Source organism: Leptonychotes weddellii, chromosome 4 (assembly GCF_054177405.1).
Source record: "Leptonychotes weddellii isolate Sample4059 chromosome 4, ASM5417740v2, whole genome shotgun sequence".
NCBI classification, from domain to species: Eukaryota; Metazoa; Chordata; class Mammalia; order Carnivora; family Phocidae; genus Leptonychotes; species Leptonychotes weddellii.
The window spans coordinates 124,559,631-124,566,840 of record NC_138372.1 but is presented as its reverse complement, the minus strand read 5'-3'; the positions used below and the strand labels follow the sequence as shown (position 1 = coordinate 124,566,840).

The 7,210-nt window shown below is 34.2% G+C and overlaps 1 pseudogene; it reads left to right on the top strand.

Annotated features, from left to right (window-relative positions):
* The first annotated feature begins 1,014 nt into the window (after positions 1–1,014).
* On the top strand, positions 1,015–1,832 carry LOC102741026 (high mobility group protein B3 pseudogene; annotated as a pseudogene).
* The last annotated feature ends 5,378 nt before the right edge of the window (positions 1,833–7,210 follow it).

Below are 7,210 nucleotides of genomic sequence, written 5' to 3'. Positions count from 1 at the left end.
AGAAAATTTAATATCTATCCTTCTCAAACTCTTCCAAAAAATTGAAAAGGAAGGAATGTTTCCAAATTCATTTTACTAGGCCAGCATTACCTTAATACCAAAACTAGACAAGGACACCAGAAAAAAAGAATGAAAATTACAGGCCAAATATCTGATGAACATAGATGAAAAAATCATCAACAAAATAATAGCAAATCAAATTCAGCAATACATTCAAAGGATCATACACTATGATCAAGTGGGATTCAGTCCAGGGATGCAAGGGTGGTTCAATGAACACAAATCAATCAACGTAATACATTACTTAACAAAATGAAGGATAAAAATCATACGATCATTTCAGTAGATGCACAAAAATGATATGACAAAATTCAACATCCATTTATTGATAAAAACTCTCAACAAATTGGGTTTGGACAGAATGTACCTCAGTATAATAAAGGCCATATATAAGTTCAAAGCTAAGGTGGGTGAAATGAGCAAAAGAGATCAAGAGATACAATCTTCCAGTTTTAAAATAAATAAGTCATGGAGATGTAATGTACAGCATGATGATTATAGTTAATAACATTATATTGCATATTCGAAAGTTGTTGAGAGAGATCTTTCTTCAAAGTTCTCAATACAAGAAAAATAATTTTTTGTAACTTCATATGAGGATGGTGGCTGTACTTATTGTGATGATCGCTTGCAATGTATACAAATAGTGAATCATTATGTTATATACCTGAAACTAACATAATTTTATATGTCAATTATACTTCATTAAAAAAACTTAAATACCAAAAATATGTGATATGATATCTATGATATCTCATTATTCTTAAGATCAATATGCATAGTGCCAAACATTATGGACAGGGAAAGAGACAATTATTATGCATATTTTAAAATGTATTTAAAGTTAATCTGATAAAGATATTTACTCTCTTCTAAATTCTTTGGCACCGTGCAGATTCCCTGTAGTAGGCAATTATTTTTAGCACTGTGTGGCAGTGTAAATCAAAGTTAAACTACAGTGGAAAAGGAGGAATCTTCAAATTTCTGTCATCACACTTTCCTTCTGTATACTCTTAATGTGTATATTTATACACAAATGTTATAGACATATTCCAAGGACTTAATATGTATAAAACAAAATATAAAATATAGAAATTTTGGTGCATCATGCTCTGCACTGCCCAGACTAGCGAGCAATACGGTCAGGATGGCTAAAGGTGATCCCAAGAAACCAAAGGGCAAGATGTCTGCTTATGCCTTCTTTGTTCAGACGTGCAGAGAGGAACATAAGAAAAACCCCAAGGTCCCTGTCAATTTTGCAGAATTTTCCAAGAAGTGCTCTGAGAAGTGGAAGACAATGTCTGGGAAAGAGAAGTCTAAATGTGATGAAAGAGCAAAGGCAGATAAAGTGCGCTATGATCGGGAAATGAAAGATTATGGACCAGCTAAGGGAGGCAAGAGGAAGAAGGACCCTACTGCCCCCAAAAGGCCACCATCTGGATTCTTCCTGTTCTGTTCAGAATTCCGCCCCCAAGATCAAATCTACAAACCCTGGTATCTCTATTGGAGATGTGGCAAAGAAGCTGGGTGACATGTGGAATAACTTAAGTGACAGTGAAAAGCAGCCTTACAACAATAAGGCAGTAAAGCTGAAGGAGAAGTACGAGAAGGGTGTCGCTGACTATAAATCTAAAGGAAAGTTTGATAGCGCAAAGGGTCCCGGCCAAAGTTGCCTGGAAAAAGGTGGAAGAGGAAGATGAAGAAGATGAGGAGGAAGAAGAGGAGGAGGAGGATGAATAAAAAAACTGTTGATCTGTCTCCTTGTGAATACCTTAGAGTAGGGAGCGCCATCATTGACACCCTTCTTACTTGGGGTGTGTCTGTTGCCCTCGTAGGGTTAATTACACAATTGGGTCATGGTCATATTATAGTTTCTCAAAGTGCTCTAAAACTTGTGTGTCTCCAGAACCTTATAGGTACACGTTGCAACGCACCTACTGGTGTTTACCAGGGGCTTATCCACCCCAGACACTTTTAGCCCCTTCACATATGCTAAGTACAGTGGTTTACATGAAGTGGCCATGGGTGTCCAAGCACCCTGAAACTGTATAAAAGCTGTACATATTTCCAAACATTTTTAAAATGAAAAGGCTCTCGTGTTCTCCTCACTCTGTGCATTTTGCTGTTGGTGTGACAAGGCAGTTAAAGATCTTTCTGGCATGTTCTTCTTTTTAATTTGTAAAGTGGTGTTAATGATATGGTTATTGGCTAGAAATCCTGAGTTATCAACTATACATATCTATAGTTTGTAAAAAGAACAAAACAACCGAGACAAACTCTTGATGCTCCTTGCTTGGCGTTGAGGCTGTGGGGAAGATACCTTTTGGAGGGGCTGTAGCTCAGGGCATGCACCGTGAGGCTGGACCTGTGGACACTGCAGTGGGCATCCATTTAGCTGCAGGTTGTCTTGTTTCTGTATATAGTGACCTAGCATTCTGCTGCCATTCTTAGCTGTGGAAAAGGGGGGGGGGTCAGCTGGCATGAGAAATGTTTGGATCCTTTTTAGTTAAGTGCGGTAGTTTTAAACTGTTTGTTTTTAAACAAACTATAGAACTCTTCACTGTCAGCAAAGCGAAGAGCCACTGCATCAATGAAAGTTCAAGAACCTTCTGTACTAAACACAATTTGTAACATTGTTATTTTTTTGTATGTTTAGAATGCTGAAATATTTTTGAAGTTAAATAAACAGTATTATATTTTTTAAAAATATGTAGAAATTTTACAGTATGAGAGAAAATACAAATTATATCAATCTCTTTATTAACAGTAACATTTTGTCAACAAAATAATATTATTATTTATCAGTTATAATGTAATTTAACCTTTATTATTTTAAAAAATATGGATCTATATTGTTTACTCTGATATTTGATTTTAATATCTATAAGGACTGGAAAGGTATCTAACAAATATTGATAAATTTAATTGAGACAAGCTTCACAAATTATAATACTCATTTTACCTTCCAATAATTACATTAAGTATGTATGTGGGCGACTCTGCAATAGCTTGCATATAAATGATGTAGATGCATTTCACTGGTCATTCTAACTGAAATCCTATGATAGAATCCCTTATTCTTTGTTGGATTTTACATTCTTTCTTTTTCTGAATTCCAGTTAAAGCAGAAATACTATTAATGGTTTCACTTTTTTAGTTTTTCCATAAAATCCAGTTTTTATCAAAAAAGTGTTTTTCAATTTAACCTACACTTTCTCAAGCACGTATTTCTTTAAAAGGACATGAAAAAAGTAGTTCACACATTTCATTATTGAAAAAACATCAACAAATTCCATAAAATTCCAAACTTCCACTCTATATTTAACTCTTAGACTCAAAAGCAGCATAAAATATTTCATTAAGTAGTTTTTATAAGGTAATAAAACAATACTATCAAATGGCTTTAAATACTATTAAAATTGTAAAGTTTATCTCTCCATTTTGCTTGTTTACTTACATAAATATCTTATTAATCATGATATCATGATTAGATATTATCATCTAATAGCTCAAGGTAAGGTTCATCATTTTTAATAAAACACGTAAAACTTTATTTCAAATTGTCTTAATAATGATTTGGATTATAGTGCCTTACATCACCTCAGATCTTTTTTTTTTTTTTTATCACCTCAGATCTTAATAGATCATCATTGCCATCTACATTAGGTAATAAAGGACTTCTTGGAGTATGAGACACCTTCATTCTGCTAAGTTTCTTATTGTAGGCTTGGACTCATTGTTTGGATGGCCCTGATTATTGCTTGTAGCACTACCTAATGGAAGATTTTCCTTCAGGGTATTGGGAGACAGGGGGGGTATTTCAATCTATGTTCTGTATTTAAAGAGTTAGTATTAGGGTTAGGTCAGGGGATGTAATGGGATAGCTCATTATTTCTGGCTATCACCAATAGCGCAGTAACATATCTATGAACTAGGTTTGAGTCCTTTCCCTCTCCATCATTTACTCAAAAGAAACTCTCCATTAGATCATAAGGCTGAACTGGAAAGTTATCAGTGCAACATAGATAGGTGCCATAGAAATCTACACTTCTCTCAACATGTTTATTCATGCTTCCTGGGTCTGCTTGATATGCCTTTTCCAATACACCATGGATTTTTGCTATACCCACCCAACCCTAAAACATGTTGAGAATGTCCATTAGTCCCTAAAGTTAACAACTGACATCGTCTGGGTCTGAGTAACATAATAAGAGCTCTTTTGCAAATGGAAACTTGTGTGTCTCCAGAACCTTATAGGTACACGTTGCAACGCACCTACTGGTGTTTACCAGGGACTTATCCACCCCAGACACTTTTAGCACCTTCACATATGCTAAAGATAAACTTACAGACTAGACCTGCTGTATAACTTTCTCTTGCCCTGCATCACATTTGAACAGGCAGTCTCACTTGTTAATTAAGTCAGAACAGAATTTCCAGGTATGCTGCTTACAAACTCCAAAGAAGCCCATTATGCCTTATTATTGTTCCTTAGTTGATGGAGATAGGAAGTATAACAAATTGTCCTTTATTTCAGAAGGAAGATGCTGTTAATGCTGCAGCCACTTAACTCCTAAAACATTCACCAATGTAACAGGTTCTTCAATCTTCAATTACCATCTACCATAGATAGTAATGATGATGGTAGATGGTAATTATTTCCTAATAGAGCATCTAGCATATTTTATACTTTCTGCTCATGGAATTCAATTACCTAATATCATTAATACAATGGACTGATATGATGTTCTGGTGAATATTAAGATGATCAAGGTGTCTATGACTCTACTCTGACAAATAAAGGGAAGTTAACAGAGCCCTGAAACTCTCTAATAAATTGGAGCTCTGCTTTCCAATTACAGCTTAACTGGTTTTGGTTCTCTCTTCCTATTGGAATCAAGAAAAACATTTGCCAAATCATGACATGTAAATCAAATGGCAGAAGTTTTGTTTATCTGTTGCAATAGCTGATCACATTAGCTATGGTGGAGCTATAACCTCGCTGGGCATGCAATACTCTATACCCAACTGCCATATCCATCTGATTTTTATCAGTATCACAGAGGTAAATTGATATGATGGACTCTATCATAATTGCATTCTTCAAGTTTTTGTTGATGGAGCCAATGTCTGCAATTTTTTGTGAACATATTTCTTGTGGTTTACTACCTTGACTTGAGTGAAGGCAAGTTGTAGAAACTTCCACTTCATCTCTTCTATCATAATGCCTGTAGGGAACTGACCCTCATTCTACAGATGAGGGTTACACCAACTTTTAAGTATAGGTAACCAACTGGAGAAATACTCACAGAATAGATTAGCTCTGGGATAGTTTTGGATTAGTTTTCCATTTATCACCTGGTAGACATAAGCTCCTATTTAAGTCAAAGACTACAAGGGCACTTTGAGTCTTTATTAGTGTCAATTCAAAACTCTTATCTAAAAGATATAAAAAATCTGGCTATTCTTCCTTCCTTAGTACATACCCATTCTAGCAAGTGATTGTAGACTGCTTTCAGGAAAATTTAAATGATTACTTCCTATGTGTAGATGTAGCAGAATTACAGGAACTTTCCTCAAGAGAAAGACACTCTAAACAATAGGGTCTGGATCTCTGAACTTACTTGTATCTGGAAAATGGGTAAGGGACAGCAACAGCTAATATCAGCTTCTGTTTGCCAGCATGAGTTATATTATTATGTAAATTGAGCAATTTTCTAATTGATTAACACTCTCTCTTGTCCCTAGTGACACCATGATCTAGTAGCCATTACCCTAAATAGCTATAATTTCCACTTTTCTGTGCTGCCTAAGAGGTATCAACTTAGAGCTTTGGGTAATTTTGTAGATCTGTGTGCCATACACAGCCTTTTCAGGCTCAGAAGAACCGACAATCTGTGACCTACTCCCAACAAAAAACATTTTAGGGATCATGATACATAAGATAATCAATTGGGGTTAGTGGGTTTCCTTGATAGCCAAAATCTGGAATACAAGAAAAAAGAACAGTAATTTTAGATATCTAAACATCTCAAAGTATAATTATTTAATTTTTGACCCTCAGAATTATTGTGCTTTTCATATGTCATGCTGTTTCTTCCAAGTCTCAGAAAAGACATAATGCCCAGTTTAATGTTTTCCTCCCATTCCCTCAAATTTTAAAGTATTTTTGGTTAAATTTGCGTATCTCCTAAAACAATGATTTTCTTCACAATCTTTCATGTATTATATAGAGAGATCTCTAATTTACTCATTTATATCCCTAAATGTATTCACTTAGATCTTGTCGTGTAATATTTATTTTTTTCTTATTTTATTAAGTCCTGGCTATATTAGTTGTTTTTTAGCCAACTGTTTCTACCAGGAAAAAGAAACATTTATTCTTGAACTCATTACAGAGGAAGCAAGTAAAGTTGACCAGTTAGCAATTGAGACAATGAATTAAAATAAAACCTAAAGTAATATGCCAATTAATGTCATTTGAAACTACACTTAGGTAAGATTTGCCATGTTAAAATCAAGGGCAAAATAGTTTATTTTTTAGAAAAATACATCTCAATTGTATTCTATATGATTTTAGAGAGTGGCATATAACATTATAGAATAAATTATTTATAGCGAGCTTATGTAAATAAATTTTGATGTTATTGCATATGGATGTTTATAAGCAGAAATAAATTTTATGATCCTATAATATATCTAGCTACCTGTGGCATTTTATCAGTGCAAGTTATAGATTCATCTCTGTTGACACCTAAAAAAATGCATTGTTAGGTAAGTTGTGCAGTAATAAATTAGAGTTTATTTTTAAAGAAAAATAAAATATTGAAGTCTGTGACAATCATTATTGCATTAATTCTGTGAGTTACATGATTTATCAACAGTATCTGATTTATGCAAACATTTCCACATTTTTCTTCCTATATTATTGTCATCGCTTAATAATTTGCATCAGAATAGATGAAACAGGTGCAAACATAAAGTGAGTATCAAAACTCCATATAAAATGTTAATAAACTCGAACAGATCAGAGGTCATTGGAAATGTAATTACATTCTACTGCCTTTTTCTAGATTTTTCAACTTCAACTTAGCCATCTCCACATGTCTAAATCTCTGTACTCATCCCTATCAACTTCTCAAAACACACT